At 37.2% G+C, this 19742-nt stretch overlaps 1 pseudogene; it reads right to left on the reverse strand.

Moving 5' to 3' along the window:
- Nucleotides 1–8135: 8135 nt before the first annotated feature.
- LOC103020825 (40S ribosomal protein S11-like) lies at nucleotides 8136–8628 on the reverse strand (annotated as a pseudogene).
- Between the last annotated feature and the right edge of the window lie 11114 nt (nucleotides 8629–19742).

The raw sequence follows: 19742 nt of genomic DNA on the forward strand, positions 1-19742 counted from the left end.
CATATTCATTTGTTTTTCCAAAATGTATCTCCAAAGAACAAGGTATTTCCTTAAAATATGAGGAAACTTATATTCATTCCTTTGTCTTTTTCTGAGTTTTAACTTTTTTCTCCCTTTATTGTCTGTGCTCTGCATAGAGAAGCTGCAGTTTGAAAAAGTAGGATTTTATCTAGCTGCTCCTCGTCAGTCATTGTAGAGCTAAATACTGGCAGAGGCTACTCTGCCATCCTCAGCAATGTCAGTCCTGTGGCATGGTGGATCTTCAGCTCCTGAATTTCTGCTGCTTCTGGCATTGGTTTTCAGTAGATTCAGGGCAGTAAAACAGAAGGGAAGAAGGTCTTTTCTTTCAGTCGAGGACTCTGAGTACTTGCCTGGCTTCGGAGCCAGGAGTCTTGCTGGGAGCTTGGCTATCAAGGAGCCAATGCCCATCGTTGGTAACAGCTGCTACACTTGGCTTTTCCCTGCACGCATTGAGAGAGTGATCTGTGTTCCTTGCCTTCCCACTCCATTGGCCAGAAATAAGTAGAAGCTGTGTACAAGGGAAGCAGCAGCAGAGAGGTCTCCACTTGACTTCCTTCTTCATTTCTCAAGTTCAAAGTCTCAGTTAATCATATTAGAGCCTTCAGAGATGGTATGTTATATCTTCTCCCATTAATCTATTAGTCTTCAGGAAAATGCTCTGTATTATAATGATACTATTACCCCAAGAAGAGAAAATATGTACAAACAGAAACTTTAATAATAAATATGAACATAGGATTTAGGAGTCTACAGAGTACTTCATATATGTTGCTTTGTTATATTTAGTACTTAACACATTTTGCAGTAGACATTATGATGAAATGGGGGCCAATATAACCTAAGTGATTCCTCCCCCCACATTCCACAGCCAGTTAAGAAGTGGATTTAGAACTTGACTCTATATAGATTTTGAATCCATGTAGACCCCAAATTTCAGACTTGATTCCAAGGATTATATTCACTCCTGTGTGAGCTATAAACTATGCATAACATGAAGATATAATGCATTACTACTTTTATTGAATTAAGTATCTTAGTTTTTCATATGATGCTCAAAGGTTATATTTAATGAAAGTGTGTTTTAACAAGTTCCTTTTATTTCTTTGTAGTTCTGCATTTTATTTCATTTGAATTTCTGTGTTTGGGATGTTGAAATGTTAACATCTTGTATAACACAAGCTGTGCCAGGTTTTATAGGTCATCTCAACTTTGGTTATAGTTAATCTTACTGTTGCTATGCAAAAATCTATAATAAGATCCCATCTGCTTTATAACTGCTCAAGAAAAATACATTATCGGTATCATTTGGATAAAGTGGAATTCAAATGAAATCGCCCTGATGAAAATTATTACTTTTGGAGCTTGCTTTTTATAATCCTATGAATATCTGATTCAATATATTTTATAGCATATATAGTGCTTGTAAATTTAAATATGCTATCTGTATGTAAAAGAACCATACATCAATTATATATAAAACTTTTATTTCTTCTTTTTTAACTGAAAATGAGACATCCTGGTTAGAGAGAAGAACAAAGAAATACATATTCTGGTTTCTTTTCTCTTAGTGAAACTATCAATTTAAGAAGACTACAAGTTATAAGCAGAACAAACAGAACTCATAGGATTTTTATCAAAGATAACATCATTTTTATTTCCAATTATCCCTTTACTTAAAAATATATTACAGGAAGTATTCCTCTATCCCCGGAAAGGTAATTTTGTCAGATACAAGACATTTATGATCACTCTCAGGTTACTGAAACTTTTAAAAAGTCACTTTGTATTGCCAATATGGCCTCTGCTCAGAAGTTAAAAGGGACAGTCCCATGTAGTAATGAGAAATTTGGAGCTGAATTTTAGTTAACTCTTCCCCCCTTCCTTGGCTAGGGTTCTGCTGCAGGCTGGTGGTTGACAATGAGAGACAGAGAAAGGTTGCCTCTCTAGAAAAGCATTTTTTAAAAAGTTTAGAACATGACTCTCTTGAAATCATAAAATGAGCACATATCAAAAATGTATGTACTCATGAATGAGGAAATCAGTAGGATGATAAAGCAGGTTTCAGAGCATTTGCAGAATCAATATAGTCGCTCAGGAAAATAAAGCTGAATTAAGTTTCCTAAATTTGTCCTAAAACTGTACCTTTTGGGTTCTGTTTTCTCCTGGACAGAAATCTATAAGTCACTGGCAAATTCTAGAGTCTGGGCCCTAATCAGTAGAGATAGTAAGTGAAATAATGATTCCCCCTGGGTAAACCTGTTAGCTGTGCTTCAACGGGACACTGAAAGGACATGAAGTCTGTCTGTCTTTTCGCCTCTTTCCCAAGTTTTGGACATTTTCCCCTAGCATCCCTGTTCCAGGCTTTTTATTTTTTTCCTCTTTTCCCTCTGTTGCCTTGTTTGGTTTCTGACTCTGAAGGCTGAAAAAAAAAGAGGAGGAAGGGGGTAGGAAGGGTTTTCATGATTGCCTCTGTGGGCTTGGCATCTGTTTAACACAGACTCTCAGAAGGGTGCTTTTGTAGCTTCCCAGAGGTCCCCACTGGGTACATAAGGTGGTACTTGCTCGATGTGAGTGCTGCTTTTCCTCTTGTTTTCTGTGGGCCCCTAAGTTCTGGTGTTTCAGAGGTCTCTTCCCCCACAGGTTCTCTCTGTTGGAGTTCAAGGGGCTTTCTACGATGGTTTTCTCTCAGGTCGGTCCTCTTCAGCAATTTTGATTGGTTCTCTATTTTGAGAGCTCACAACTGGTCAACAGGAAACACTTGGGCACTCTTTGCCCATACAACTTCTGGGCGGGCAGACCAGTCCCAGTAAAGAAGCAACCCTCATTCTCTGCATCATCAAAACAGCTCTCTGGCCCATCCCTCCTGCTTACTAAGCCTCCTTTATAAATGGAAGGCAGACCCTAGTTTACTGGGTCACCTTCCCTGTAGGGAGTGGTCCCTTTGAACCCTCCTTTCTTCTGACCTGAGTTGAAGAGGAAAAAGTTTTCCCTCCCTCCCTTTGGTGTAAATGGTTCCTATAGAATTCCTCTTGCCATATGAGTTCTTCTCCCCAAATTCTCACTTGACTCTTTTATATTCTTAATTTGGATGTAAATAAAGCACATCTTTAACCTTATATTTTACTTGACAATTTCCTTCGAAAATTTCTTTGTCTTGTATCTTGCCTGGGTGTCTGATATCTATGCTAATGTCTCAGATGAAACTTCTGCTTTAATGGACCATGATACTGGTTTTTGGAGACTGGGAGTCCACAGGAGACACGGTCTTGCAAGCATGCTGTACTCAAGTGAATTTTTCTCAGAATGTTTTTATCTGCTTGTTTTTGGAAAACTATCTGTAGGACACAAAAAATGAGGGCACCTGTCTTGGAGCCTATGTTTGGAGGAATATGGGGGACAGATATGAAGAATGCAGGAGTGGAGAGAGGGCCCAGAGGGGCAGGGGGTCATGAAATATCTGTTTTCATCTCCTGATGTAAAAAGATACGTGAATTTACAGCATCTATGCCAACCCCATCTCCCTTTCTGAATGCAGACCTGTTTTGTCTTTTCTAATTCCAGACACTCTCAGGATTTTGACTTGTTATCACAAATACAGTACTCAGAGGGGAGAATTTAGTGTATTGTATTAGCTGAATTTAGCTGTATTGTAATAGTCTATAGATTTCTCTTCCCCCTAGATAATAATTTCCTTGAAGGAAGAAACTCTATTATTCTCATTATTATATCCCTAACCCTAGCTGATACATAGTGTACAATCAATGCGTATTTGCTGAATGAATGATTGAGACAAAGAGGGAGGCATGTAGAGTAAGATTTCCCCCGGGGCCTTTTTTCTAGAAATGGTTTTATCTCTGTTTTTCCCTTTTAGAAGAGTTGGGATTCGAGAGATGGTGGGGAAGTAGAAAACCGTACTTACCATTGTTTGTAACAGTTGTTCTTCTATCAACATGAGTCCTCATTCATCTGTGCCCTATGAATGTGTGTAGGAGGAAGCTATAAAATTACATGTAATTTTTTTGAATAATATTACACTGCGTGAATATACACATACACCCTGATTTTTACGAACTGTCTGCCTTAGGTTGAAAAGCTTTTTCTTAAGACTATAATGTCATCTTTCATTATAATCCATATTCATGTTTAGAATTCATTTATTCAGTTGAGTACAATGACATCAGCTTTCCCTATGCTGGGCTTGGTAGGTTTGATCTCCTACTTGGAAGGATTATTCTTATTTTTAGTCTTTTCTTTAGCATGGCAATAAATCTTTTGAATGGTGCCCCCTTTATTCCTTCTTTTCCTTTACTAAATGCAAAAGAAAACAGCAACCCATATTTAAAAGGTAGACATTGTTATCCTTTATGGCAATTTCCCTCTCCTCCAGAGATTAGAGTTTACTGTACTACAGCAGCCCAATAGGATTGTCCTGGAAATGGATTTTCATGTAAAGTATTAACTTATAGTATTTTGTGTAGCAAAAGGAAGGATCAAAATATTTTAAAGAGAGAGAAGCTACATTATTTTTAATAGTATTGGTATTATAAATGGTCTTTAAAGAGCATATATCTGTCAATGCTTTCTTTCTGAGTTTACCATGAAATGTGTTTTACTGATAAGACACAGCATTCTGATCCATTATTTTGCTAAAAGCCTTGTTAAGAGATTTGACGTACAAGATACTGCTCATGGTCCGTGGTACTTCTTTGAAAGAGTTTCCTTTCTGAAATTGAAGGAAACAAAATATATATTCCACAGGTATATGTTTTTAGTGCCCCTTCCCTCCATTTGGATTATTAAATACTAAGCCTTAAATAGAGATATTTTATGTAAGTTTATATTTAGACAACATAGCTGCTTATTTTCTGTTGGGAAAAGAACAAATTTAAAAATTCTCTAATAAAATGTTATGTAAAAATGAAAACGCATAAGTGACAAAATCATTGCAACCCTCAGAAAATGGCACTGCTACTTTTCTGAGAGACTAGTGAGAAATTTGAGTGGAACCGAGTTTGTTACTGAGTACGTGTCTCTCCCTGACTTGAACGCTTATTTTTCCAAGGAGGGGTTGGATGTCATTTGAATTCTAGACTATGATTGAATGCTTGGTTTCAAATGGGAGTTCCCTGCCCCAGAATGAATCTGAATGTGCTCATCAGTAAAATAAGGGATGAGGGATACAGGTCTCCTCTGTGCACATCAAAGCCTCAAGAGAATATCAACAGGCTAGAGCAGGGTATGTGGCCCTAATCTTGCCTCTTGCTTCCTTTTTCCTGCTTGCTAGTGAGCCTGAAGAGATCAGGATGTCCTTCAGCCCAGTTGGTGATGGTTCCCCTTCAAGGACGTGCTCCTGGAATAGCTGGGTGAAGCAATCCCAGGGACCACAATGAGAAACGTAGGGACTTCTATCTCCTAACTCGTATTGAGTGGAGCCCTCCTTGGACTCCATATATATATTTTGGAGAAATTTAACATTTCTGATGTTTTGAAGTCCTGTCCATAAATATCACCTGAGCAGTTCTGAAATAGGACCCAGTGGACCATGAAGTATATTTTAAAACTGCATGTACAGAGTTGAGGCTGTTTGACTTGTGGATGTTCATTTTGAGGGCTGTTTATTAGAACTGTCTGGCTCCCAAGTAATGTTCACAACCCGCCTCTCAGTGAATTCTGCTGACCCACTCCCTCTTACCAATACAAAGGGCCTTAGAGAAACTAATTCTGCAGTGTTAACATTCAGAGATTTTCTGTGGTTTTTGTGTATATCAGTAATAGAAATCAGTAACAGAAATTTAAAGATGGATGGTTCTAAATTTTGAATGTACATTGGAGTAAGAAAATAAGTGATATTTACTGTAGAGATATTTAAAAAAAAAGAAAGAAAGCATTTTGAGGCTAGATTTCATTGTACTTTGGTTGATTTTATATGTTTAAAACATGTTTATAAAACATATTTCTAACTATTTTCTCTCTATTCATGTTTGTTTTCTCTCTCTAATCAGTTTTGGTATTTTTTGGTGTAAAGTAGGTTTCCAAGGGTGAATTACCCTACTCACAGCGTTATAACTATAGGAGATAAGAGTTTAATGTACAGTGCTTTGAATTGTGACTGTTGCCCATGAAGGATTTACTCATAAAAATGAGATCACAATAAAAAGGTAATGGGGGCTTCCCTGGTGGCGCAGTGGTTAAGAATCTGCCTGCCAATGCAGGGGACACGGGTTCAAGCCCTGGTCTGGGAAGATCCCACATGCTGCGGAGCAACTAGGCCCGTGAGCCACAACTACTGAGCCTGCGCGTCTGGAGCCTGTGCTCCACAAAAAGAGAGGCCACGATGGTGAGAGGCCCGCGCACCGCGATGAAGAGTGGCCCCCGCTTGCCACAACTAGAGAAAGCCCTCACACAGCAACGAAGACCCAATACAGCCAAAAATAAATTAATTAATTAATTTAAAAAAAAAAAAAAAAAGGTAATGGGACCAACAAGAAAATGGAACTCCTCATGTCTAAAAGGGAGCACAGGTCAACCATAATTAAATTCTAGAAAGTTACAAGTACATATAAACATAATAAAGGATAGTAGAGATGGTTGTTATAAAGAGATCATCATTATGGGTTAAGGATAAAGTTTTCATGGATCACATGTTGGCTCCCATTAAAAAATGGTTCAATAACTATTACTCAGTTTTGATCTCATTTTGACTTCTCCCATCATTTTCTATTCAGCCAATTCTCTGTAGCCATTGAGAAGGAGCTCAGAAGAAGAAAATTCTGCTGTATTATGGTTGGAAAGGTGCCTGGTAAATAATGAGCATTTTGGTAAAACGGGCTCAGATTTCTCAAAAATGTTGCAAAATCTTGACCGGATTAATATATTTTCTTATGTCACTTAATTGCAAAGAGTCATTGCCAAGTTCAGGTGCTTCCTATACAATCCTAATGTGGCAAAGGAAGCAGCTTCTCTCCATTTTGTGCTCTGGACTATCTCCTAATCCCAAACTTCAAAAAATATATATTCTACTATTAATAGAAATATACAATTCAAGATCACATTTGTTCCCATGAAATTTCTCCACGATTTTTAACTGCTGAGATACGAAGGTAATCTTTTTTTATTTTCCATCCTCCTTTTTCCAAAGCTGTGTTTTTGTAATCCTAATATCTAATAATAAAATATGTATATGTGTTTTTTGACTCTATCTGTTTGACATCTGAATTATATGTAACCTAGTGCTATATAATGGAGCCAGACTTCTTTTGAGCTTACAGTTTTGGGAGCTGATCCTAGTAATAATTATTTCCTTACTTTTCACTGCATTTTTGTAGAAGTATTTTAATGGAAACTTTTAATAAGAAAAACAAAAGGTAGTATTTTTTAATTCACAAATTCCAAATTCCTAACTTAGGGAGCTGAGAAATAACCTAGGTCTGCCATCTCATTTGACACTTGAACAGTAGGTCTAATGTTTTTGGAAGAAAAATCTTTGTGTGTGTACATCATATGCATTCTCACAACTCTAAGTTAATTTGGAATTTGATGAATTAAAAGATACTACCTGTTGTTTTTCTTATTAAGAGTTTCCATTAAAATATTTCTACCAAAAAAAATGCAGTGAAAAGTAAGGAAATAACTCTTACTAGAATCAGCTATGTCTAGCTTGATTAGCTATGTCTAGATCCCAAAAATGTCAGCTAAAAAAATTAAATATATATGTATATATGTGTATATATGTATATACACACACATAAATGCATATATGTATACATACACACATACACTATGCCTGCTGAAGACATTGGTATACAGTTTTAATATATTAATCTTCTGACTTTATTTGCTCATTTCAAGCAGAATATAATTTAGATGCCATTCTACATTAATTGTGTTTTATTCCTAAACAACCTGTTATAAAGAACACGTTGAATGGAGTCTTAAAATGGGATAATATGCACTCTGAGACCCTACAGAGGAAAAAAAAGAAAACCCCTTTGTGGAGTTACTGGATAGTAACTCTATTTTGAGACAATATTGTTAAAATGTTTTTGTTTTGTTTTGTTTTGTTTGGCTGGGAAAATAACTTTACTTTGTTTGGGTCAGTGGGCAGGGGTCCAGTCTCAGAACTTCTGGAACTGCTTCTTGGTGCCGGCAGCTTTGGTCACCTGGAGCACCTTGAAGCACACCGTCTTGCTTAGGGGAGGGGACTCGCCCACTGTGACAGTGTCACCGATCTGGACGTCCCTGAAGCAGGGGGAAAGATGCACGGATACGTTCTTGTGGAGCTTCTCGAAGCGGTTGTACTTTCGGATGCAGTGGAGGCAGTCTTAGCGGATGACAAGGGTTCTCTGCATCTTTACCTTGGTCACCACGCCAGACAGGATCCGCCCTTGGACGGCAACATTACCAGTAAAAGGGCATTTCTTGTCATTGTAGGTGCCCTCGATGGCCTCCTTCGGTGTCTTGAAGCCCAGACCAGTGTTCCCGTAGTTATGCGGGAGCTTCTCCTTGCCAGTTTCTCCAAGCAGAACCCTCTCCTTATTTTGAAAGATCGTCGATTGCTTTTGGTAGGCACTCTCCACCTGAATGTCCGCCATCTTCCCCGCCGCCTGAAAAAAGGTAAAATGTTTTAATATTTAAGAAAGAAAAAGATTCAGAAGATTTAAAAATCTCACAAAGTCTTTGCTATAGCTTATAGATATGTGTTCTGATGGTAATTTCATAAATTATTTTCAAATAATTTGTTCTAAGGTAACTTATTACATTAAAAAAGAACCACATAAAAGATGTGTTTTATCTTATACTTCACTCAGAATAACTTCTTTTCCTTGTTTCATTTAAATTCTCGGTTTTATATTGTCATAATGCTTGATTTTGTTTTACTTCTTGAAGTGCTTCGTGATCATATAACTGGGACTAAGTAGGAACTAAATGCACCTAAACTTAATGGTTGCTGCTCACCAACTACATAATTATTGTCAGGGTGGCTAAAAATGCAGAAAGTCTGTCAAATATAAAAGAAGCACACACAGGGAGCAGTGGTGGGGAAGATGGAAATCACAGCTGGAGGTAACGATTGCTCTAAATGTCTTGCTACAGCAAACATAGCATTTGGAAATTCATGAACATTTCTTTTAAATGTGCAAAAGTCTTTGCAAAACAAACCATACATTAAAACACTCATGACTGCACTGCCTACACACTAAGCCACCTGTAATTTTGGGGGAAGTTCTTTCTATGAAACATCAAAAGAAACAACCATAGATCTTTTATTTCAGAATTGGCTTTGGTGACAAATAAGTTGGAAGTAAAAATACAGATAGTTCCACTTCTCTGACACCCAATATTCAATGCTATGCCACATAACTTTCCTAAAAAATAGTTTATTTTTTATGTGCAATATGTATCCAATAATCATTTTTAAAATGTGGCCATCCTTTGCTAAATAATGCATAGTACATGAGTCTTTCTGCAATCTCTCATAAAAAATTAATCACCCCAGACTGATTCTTTAAAAATCCATTTGGGTTAGTAAACCCCTCTTTTGGGGAGAGGATTTGGCTTTTTTAGTAAAAAGGGAGGTTGACTCATATCCAGTCCAGTTCGTATGTTCCTCTGCTCTTCTAGTGCCACCATGAGCTACTGTTCACTTTGGTGCTGGCCACCCCATGGCTTCCTGGGACACAGAAGACAACCCCAGGACTGCAGTAACTGAGGGCTGAAGATGGAAAAATCACCATTTCCTTTGTTCCTCTGACTCCTGGTAAGTGGTCAATAAATATTTTATGAACGAGTGAATGAAAAAAAAGAGAGAGAAAGAGAGAAATAGAGAAAGAAAGAAAGAAAGAAAGAAAGAAAGAAAGAAAGAGAAAGAAAGGAAGAAAGGAAGGAAGGCAGGAAGAAAGAAAGAGGAAGGAAGGAAGGAAGGAAGAAAGAGAGAGGGAAGGAGGGAGGAAGGAAGGAAGAAAAAGAATACCCTTTATTTTTCAAAATACACCCATGCACTGCTACTGGGTTTCACTGAAGAAGTGGTGTGAATGTTTGGCCTTTTCTTTCTTCACTTCCTAACTCCATTCTAAGTATAGTCAGAAGGCCTCTCCTGCCTGAGAAATGAGAGTCCATTGTAAAGCCCTCTACCCCATTGTAGTCACTGTAGTTCACAGTCTTGGAACATACTGCTTTTGTCCTATAGTGAAGACTACATTTTGCATAAGGGCTGTGGGTAATGATGGTGCTGAGATGGCTCTTCTCCTTACTCTATTCACCATTGTTTTCTCAAGATAACAGTTTTGCAGCAATAAATATCAATGTAATCTTCATTTTTAGCTGTTTGCAATTCTGTGGATGGTGTAAGAAAATGAGAGCGGGGAAGAGGTCAAGGGAATATCAGTTCTACTGAAGGTCTCTATTCTAGATCAAGGCGCTGTTGTCCCTGGAAAGTATAGCTGTCATCATTCTCTTTTCAAGAGGAGTAAATGAAATCACAAAAAGTCACTTGCATCAACAAGGACCTACTGTGTAACACAGGGAACTCTATTCAATACTCTGTAATAACCTATATGGGAAAAGAATCTGAAAAAGAATGGATATATGTATATTTATAACTGAACCACCTTGCTGTACAACTGAAGCTAACACAACATAGTCAGCTATACTCCAATATTGAATAATTAAAAGAAAAAAAAACCTAAAAAAAAGTAACTTGCAAGGTCTTCAAGTTGATGACTTACAGCATAAGGATTGGAACGCAGGAGTGTCTAACTAATGTTATTTCCATAATATAGCACTTCTCCAAATCTTGAGAGAGTGAGGGAAGTAGGAGTCATTGGGAGCATAAAGGTAGTTTCTGCATAGGGCTATGTGGGAAGCATGGGGAATTTTGGCTGGCAATTTTCAAGGAATTGACATCTTAGGGACATGGAAGCGTGGCATGGCTTTAGCCAGAGAAGATCTTGCAAACTGAGCAGTTTATGACTATTAACTGTGAGGTCAGGTGACTTTCCACTGAAACCAAGTGCAGAAGTCTCTTGAGTGTTGTGGTTTCCTGGTGTCATTTTAAGATAAAACCCATTTCATGGAATTGTAAAGATCAGTTAAAACGTATTTGAGAGAAGAAATCTGAAAACAACAAGGAACCATTGAAACACTGTTGTTATTTTTTCACTAGTCTGGAAGGCTAGAAATCAAAGTCTACTCAGGTTTAGCCTCTTTTCAGAATATGTATCAGGATTTGGAAATTATTTGAGGTCAGTGTTTCCCAAAGACTGTTCTAAGGAGGTTATTTCCATGGGATGCAAGTACATGTTGTGGTTAAACATGTTTGGGAAACACAGTTAAACACAGCTTACAGAGAACCTTCAGTTTGTTCATGTACACTCTCCAAGGGTAGGGGCCCTGTTTACCAGAATTCTTTGAACTTGGACCCTTTATACTTAAAGAATCACTAAAGAGATAAATGCCTTCCAAAATCAACAGAACTTCATGTCCCATATTCAAAACATTAAAATCTGAACCAACAAAGAGATTATTGGTTCCTAGAAACGCCCTGTTACCTCTTTACTGATAACAAAACTTACTGATTAATATTTTACTGTGTAAATACTGTGGCCTCTTTCATCTGTATCTTAGCAGAACCCTTTCTAAATAGCCTTTTGTAATTTGTTGATTTATGATTACATAGTCCAGCCTCACCTTTGCTGCTGAGAGCTGAGGGCCCTCCTCTCTGCTGACCATGGGGCAGGGATTTGATGGCGTTCATATGGATAAGAAATCCTGGTTCTGATGTGATGAGGAAATGGAGTGTGGAGTGTCCAACTTTTGGGTGAAAAATGGTCCCCTTTGTCCTCTGTAACACAGGTCTTATAAGTGGCAACATCTTTTTAAAAAATTCTGACAATGCAGTCGGTTTTTCTACACCAAACAGGACTAGTATCCACAGACCTATCTTGAGAAATGCCATTTTATTCCAACGATACATCTTTTCAAATGAGAAAAATCAATGCCAGAATAGGTAAGCTCTTTGCTCAAAGAAGACAGAAGCTGGCATCTCTGTGGGGGAGTAGTTATCAGTTTGGAAGGACCATAAGAAGTTTCCTCTGTTTGCTTGTTCTTTTCCAAAAGAAAATTGATATCCTCATTACTTAAAAGAGAAAGTGAGCCTAGAGCTTAAAGGATGAAATCATTATCTTTGACAGGCTGCAAATATCCAAACTGAAATTTGCCCAAATACAAATTACTGAGCTGGAAAAGAAAAAAAAAAACTGTCTCTAGCGGATTCTGGGAAGAATTTTTTTATATAGCTCCCCAAAATTTCTACCACCGTATAATACCATGCAATAAAGATAAGATTGTGTATCGCACAGACTCACGAAGGAATGTGAAGTGAGCACAGCCATGGCTTCTGATGCATGTGTTTGTGGGTCAGTAATACTTACAGGTCCCCATAGACCTGCAAGGGAAGCCCCCATTTATCTATTTATTTATTTATTTATTTATTTAAATTAGTTTTACAGTACTGTGTGGGGAAGCCTCCATTTTGAACACTATTGTTCATTCAGAAAAACTGATTACCTTGTTGAAACATATGAATTTTTTTTTGCATTCTACTAGTCTCTTTTTTGTTTTCTTGCGGAGAAAAATAATGATGAAGTACCATGCAAACTCCAGAGTTCTTTGAGAATTCACAATCGAAGGTTTCTTCCTTTTAGGAAATAGAACAGTAATATGATGAGCCAGAGGTTAGCAAGGGGGACGCAGTTGTTTCACTTGAAAATATTTAATTTAGCTATTTTAGTAAGTAGGAATTTCCTACAGAAAAATTTTCAGGAAATGATATTTTAATTTATGGGACAATGTTGCCCGCACTTCTCTCCTACAGTGTGAGTAGCATCCTTACAGATGAATGATTAGTTTACACGGGGCTTTAACAATAATGGGCACATGTAAAAGACACATCCCTGAATTAGAACTTAAGCCAGTCCTCCTCTTTACTCCCTTTGTTGGCTGATGATTCATGTTCACTTCATTATCTCAGTTGTAATGCACTCGCCGTCAGGAACTTTGTTTAAACTGAGCTCTGAGAAAGATCTGCCAGCTAAGCTGATTTCCTGACTCTGATGCTGGAACATCTGATGACACAGACAAAAATTCTCTGAAATATGCTCAGCCTGACAACACTAGGAAAGGATATTCTGTTGATATATTGGGTTGGCCAAAAAGTTTGTTTGGGTTTTCCGTACCATCTTATGGAAAAACCCAAACAAACTTTTTGGCCAACCTAATATTGTCTCCGAGGGCAGGGCTTAGGTCTCGAATTTCAGGACTTACTGCTTGATTCTGTGAGAAGACATTCTGCAAGAATTTGTTACCCTCTACATCATCTCCACTCCTCAAGCCAGTGGTTTCTCTCTGTGGCACTGCCTTTCTTCCAGAGACACATTATGGGACCCCTCTTTCACTCTTCCCTATCTGCTATTCCATTTAGTTTGTGTATTAGTTTATTCATCATACATTTGTTGAGAAGTTGTTACGCTCTCTAATACTGTTTCGGGCTAAGAGAAAAACTTAGAAATTAAGAAAACATTTTCGAGGACAGAATAGAACAAAGACTTTGATCACAATGAATCAGAACAACTGCAAATGTTTCAAGTTCATCCTCATGCCCAGCGAAAGTTCCTTTAGCTTTGGTTCTGACCATTAGTACTTGATTTTTGGCTTCCTACACAGAACGTTAACCCTTTATGTATTGAAATAGTCCTTTTGTATGATTAACTACTTCAGGTGCAGCTAATTCTCCATCTTTTACGTGTATCAAAGAAATCAACACTTAAAAGTTTTCTCTTACAGATCAAGAGGCAGGACTTATTTCATACATCCTTCTGGTTTTACAAATCACGATGTTAAGACATAGAAAAACTTGAGTTCTTCTGCACTGAAATAAATAACACTGTTTAGTTCGTTCTTCATGACCAGTGCTTCCTTAGCAGAATATTGTAAAACACCTCAGAGGAACTCTTTGCAAACTGGGCACGATACCATCTTAAAACATTAATTTTATTTTACAGATTAGTACTTGACACTGTCATTTGCTCAGATTTCTATGGGTGCAGAACACTAATGCCAATAGTAGATTTAGACCTTAGAAATATATTTATTACAGGAGAAATATTCATGAAACATTGATAAACTTTGATATTTCAGTTTTGAGAGTTACATTAATTTCTTATTCCAAACCATTATAGACTAGTAACTTAATTCAAGGGAATATTCTACATTATTTGTTGATATATATGAATTTATAAATCATGGGATGTCAGTCACAAGAATTTAAGCATTCTAACAGGTTACTATATTTTATTTGCAGGATCAGCTGAAATGTTAATATACTTATTAAGCACAGTGAAACGTATACTTTTATGCCTTGATTCACTATTTCTTTCGGAGTATAGCTATAAGTTTATCTTTATTTTCAAATGGATTTTTTTTAACATCTTTATTGGAGTATAATTGCTTTACACTAGTGTGTTAGTTTCTGCTGTATAACAAAGTGAATCAGCTATACGTATACATATATCCCCATCTCTCCTCCCTCTTGCATCTCCCTCCCACCCTCCCTATCCCACCCCTCTAGGTGGTCACAAAGCACTGAGCTGATCTCCCTGTGCTATGCAGCTGCTTCCCACTAGCAAACTGTTTTACATTTGGTAGTGTATATATGTCAGTGCCACTCTCTCACTTTGTCCCAGCTTACCCTTCCCCCTCCCCATGTCCTCAAGTCCATTCTCTATGGGATTTTAAACATTGTCTCTCAGTTCTACTACATTTCACTGGATAACTCCTCCCTTCCCCTTTTTGGATTTTCAAAAGGAATATATTTATTTTTATTGAGGTAAACTTTTTTTTTTTAATTTTGGAATTTTATTTTATTTATTTTTTTATACAACAGGTTCTTATTAGTCATCAATTTTATACACATTTACATTTGTGTTTTACACAATGTAAACTGTTTTACATTTGGTAGTGTATACATGTGTACATGTGTATACATGTCAATCCCAATCACCCAGTTCATCCCACCACCACCCCCATCCCCCCGTGACTTTCCCCCCTTGGTATCCATACATTTGTTCTCTACATCTGTGTCTCAATTTCTGCCCTGCAAACCGGTTCATCTGTACACTTTTTCTAGGTTCCACATATATGCGTTAATATACGATATTTGTTTTTCTCTTTCTGACTTACTTCACTCTGTATGACAGTCTCTAGATCCATCTACGTCTCAACAAATGACCCAGTTTCGTTCCTTTTTATGTCTGAGTAATATTCCATTGTATATATGTACCACTTCTTCTTTATCCATTCGTCTGTCGATGGGCATTTAGGTTGCTTCCATGTCCTGGCTATTGTAAAGAGTACTGCAATGAACATTGGGGTGCATGTGTCTTTTTGAATTATGGTTTTCTCTGGGTATATGCCCAGTAGTGGGATTGCTGGGTCATATGGTAATTCTATTTTTAGTTTCTTAAGGAACCTCCATACTGTTCTCCGGAGTGGCTGTATCAGTTTACATTTCCACCAACAGTGCAAGAGGGTTCCCTTTTCTCCACACCCTCTCCAGCATTTGTTGTTTGTAGATTTTCTGATGATGCCCATTCTAACTGGTGTGAGGTGATACCTCATTGTTGTTTTGATTTGCATTTCTCTAATAATTAGTGATGTTGAGCAGCTTTTCATGTGCTTCTTGGCCATCTATATATCTTCTTTGGAGAAATGTCTATTTAGGTCTTCTGCCCATTTTTTGATTGGGTTGTTTGTTTTTTTTAATATTGAGCTGCATGAGCTGTTTATATGTTTTGGAGATTAATACTTTGTCCATTGATTCGTGTGAAAATATTTTCTCCCATTCTTACGGTTGTCTTTTCATCTTGTTTATGGTTTCCTTAGCTGTGCAAAAGCTTTGAAGTTACATTAGGTTCCATTTGTTTATTTCTGTTTTTATTCCAATTACTCTAGGAGATGGTTCAAATAAGATCTTGCTGTGATTTATGTCAAAGAGTGTTCTTCCTATATTTTCCTCTAAGAGTTTTACAGTGTCCGGTCTTACATTTAGGTCTCTAATCCATTTTGAGTTTATTTTTGTGTGTGGTGTTAGGGAGTGTTCTAATTTCATTCTTTTACATGTAGCTGTCCAGTTTTCCCAGCACCGCTTGTTGAAGAGACTGTCTTTTCTCCATTGTATATCCTTGCCTCCTTTGTCATAGATTAGCTGATCATAGGTGGTGGGTTTCCCTCTGGGCTTCCTATCTTGTTCCATTGATCTATGTTTCTGTTTTTGTGCCAGTACTATATTGTCTTCATCACTGTAGCTTTGTAGTGTACTCTGAAGTCAGGGAGTCTGATTCCTCCAGCTCCGTTTTTTTCCCTCAAGACTGCTTTGGCTATTCAGGGTCTTTTGTGTCTCCATACAAATTTTAAGATGATTTGTTCTAGTTCCGTAAAAAATGCCATTGGTAATTTGATAGGGATTGCATTGAATCTGTAGATTGCTTTGGGTAGTATACTCATTTTCACAATGTTGATTCTTCCAATCCAAGAACATGGTATATTTCTCCATCTGCTGGTATCATCTTTAATTTCTTTCACCAGTGCCTTATAGTTTTCTGCATACAAGTCTTTTGTCTCCCTAGGTAGGTTTATTCCTAGGTATGTTATTCTTTTTGTTGCAGTGGTAAGTGGGAGTGTTTCCTTAATTTCTCTTTCAGATTTTTCATCATTAGTGTATAGGAATGCAAGAGATTTCTGTGCATTAATTTTGTATCCTGCAACTTTACCAAATTCATTGATTAGCTCTAGTAGTTTTCTGGTAGCATCTTTAGGATTCTCTATGTATAGTATCATGTCACCTACAAACAGTGACAGTTTTACTTCTTCTTTTCCAAATTGTATTCTTTTTATTTCTTTTTCTTCTCTGATTGCTGTGGCTAGGACTTCCAAAACTATGTTGAATAATAGTGGTGAGAGTGGACATCCTTGTCTTGTTCCTCATCTTAGAGGAAATGCTTTCAGTTTTTCACCATTGAGAATGATGTTTGCTGTGGGTTTGTCATATATGGCCTTTATTATGTTGAGGTAGTTTCCCTCTATGCCCACTTTCTGTAGAGTTTTTATCATAAATGGGTGTTGAATTTTGTCAAAAGCTTTTTCTGCATCTACTGAGATGATCATATGGTTTTTCTCCTTCAATTTCTTAATATGGTGTATCACATTGATTGGTTTGCATATATTGAAGAATCCTTGCATCCCTGGGATAAATCCCACTTGATCATGGTGTATGATCCTTTTAATGTGTTGTTGGATTCTGTTTGCTAGTATTTTGTTGAGGATTTTTGCATCTATATTCATCAGTGATATTGGTCTGTAATTTTCTTTTTTTTGTAGTATCTTTGTCTGGTTTTGGTATCAGGGTGATGGTGGCCTCATAGAATGAGTTTGGGAGTGTTCCTTCCTCTGCAATTTTTTGGAAGAGTTTGAGAAGGATGGGTGTTAGCTCTTCTCTAAATGTTTGATAGAATTCACCTGTGAAGCCATCTGGTCCTGAGCTTTTGTTTGTTGGAAGATTTTTAATCACAGTTTCAATTTCATTGCTTGTGAATGGTCTGTTCATATTTTCTATTTCTTCCTGGTTACATCATGGAAGGTTATACCTTTCTAAGAATTTGTCCATTTCTTCCAGGTTGTCCATTTTATTGGCATAGAGTTGCTTGTAGTAGTCTCTTAGGATGCTTTGTATTTCTGCGGTGTCTGTTGTAACTTCTCCTTTTTCATTTCTAATTTTATTGATTTGAGTCCTCTCCCTCTTTTTCTTGATGAGTCTGGCTAATGGTTTATCAATTTTATTTTTCTTCTCAAAGAACCAGCTTTTAGTTTTATTGATCTTTGTTATTGCTTTCTTTATTTCTATTTCATTTATTTCTGCTCTGATCTTTATCATTTCTTTCCTTCTGCTAACTTTGGGTTTTGTTTGTTCTTCTTTCTCTAGTTCCTTTAGGTGTAAGGTTAGATTGTTTACTTGAGATTTTTCTTGTTTCTTTAGGTAGGTTTGTATAGCTATAAACTTTCCTCTTAGAGCTGCTTTTGCTGCATTCCATAGGTTTTGGATCATCGTGTTTTCATTGTCCTTTGTCTCTAGGTATTTTTTGATTTCCTCTTTGGTTTCTTCAGTGATCTCTTGGTTATTTAGTAACGCAGTGTTTAGCCTCCATGTGTTTGTGTTTTTTACGTATTTTCCCCTGTAATTCATTTCTAATCTCATAGCGTTGTGGTCAGAAAAGATGCTTGATATGATTTCAATTTTCTTAAGTTTACTGAGGCATGATTTGTGACCCCAAGATGTGATCTATCCTGGAGAATGTTCCGTGCACACTTGAGAAGAAAGTGTAATCTGCTGTTTTTGGATGGAATGTCCTATAAATATCAATTAAATCTATCTGGTCTATTGTGTCATTTAAAGCCTGTGTTTCCTTATTGATTTTCATTTTGGATGATCTGTCCATTGGTGTAAGTGAGGTGTTAAAGTCCCCCACTATTATTGTGTTACTGTCGATGTCCTCTTTTATAGCTGTTAGCAGTTGCCTTATGTATTGAGGTGCTCCTATGTTGGGTGCATATATATCTATAATTGTTATATCTTCTTCTTGGATTGATCCCTTGATCATTATGTAGTGTCCTTCCTTGTCTCCTGTAACATTCTTTATTTTAAAGTCTATTTTATCTGATATGAGTATTGCTACTACAGCTTTCTTTTGATTTCCATTGGCATGGAATATCTTTTTCCATCCCCTCACTTTCAGTCTGTATGTGTCCCTAGGTCTGAAGTGGATCTCTTGTAGACAGCGTATATATGGGTCTTGTTTTTGTATCCATTCAGCAAGCCTGTGTCTTTTGGTTGGAGCATTTAATCCATTCACATTTAAGGTAATTATCGATATGTATGTTCCTATGACCATTTTCTTAATTGTTTTGGGTTTGTTTTTGTAGGTCCTTTTCTTCTCTTGTGTTTCCCACTTAGAGAAGTTCCTTTAGCATTTGTTGTAGATCTGGTTTGGTGGTTCTGAATTCTCTTAGCTTTTGCTTGTCTGTAAAGCTTTTGATTTCTCCATCAAATCTGAATGAGATCCTTGCCGGGTAGAGTAATCTTGGTTATAGGTTCTTCCCTTTCATCACTTTAAGTATATCATGCCTCTCCCTATCGGCCCTGTAGAGTTTCTGCTGAGAAATCAGCTGTTAACCGTATTGGAGTTCCCTTGTGTATTATTTGGCATTTTTCCCTTGCTGCTTTCAATAATTTTTCTTTGTCTTTAATTTTTGCCAATTTGATTACTGTGTGTCTCAGTGTGTTTCTCCTTGGGTTTATCCTGTATGGGACTTGCTGCGCTTCCTGGACTTGGGTGGCTATTTCCTTTCCCATGTTAGGGAAGTTTTTGACTAAAATCTCTGAAAATATTTTCTCTGGTCCTTTCTCTCTCTCTTCTCCTTCTGGGACCCCTATAATGTGCATGTTGTTGAGTTTAATGTTGTCCCAGAGGTCTCTTGGGCTGTCTTCATTTCTTTTCATTCTTTTTTCTTTATTCTGTTCCGCAGCAGTGAATTCCACCATTCTGTCTTCCAAGTCACTTATCCGTTCTTCTGCCTCAGTTATTCTGCTACTGATTCATTGTAGTGTAGTTTTC

Source organism: Balaenoptera acutorostrata, chromosome 4, assembly GCF_949987535.1.
Source record: "Balaenoptera acutorostrata chromosome 4, mBalAcu1.1, whole genome shotgun sequence".
Classification (NCBI taxonomy): Eukaryota; Metazoa; Chordata; class Mammalia; order Artiodactyla; family Balaenopteridae; genus Balaenoptera; species Balaenoptera acutorostrata.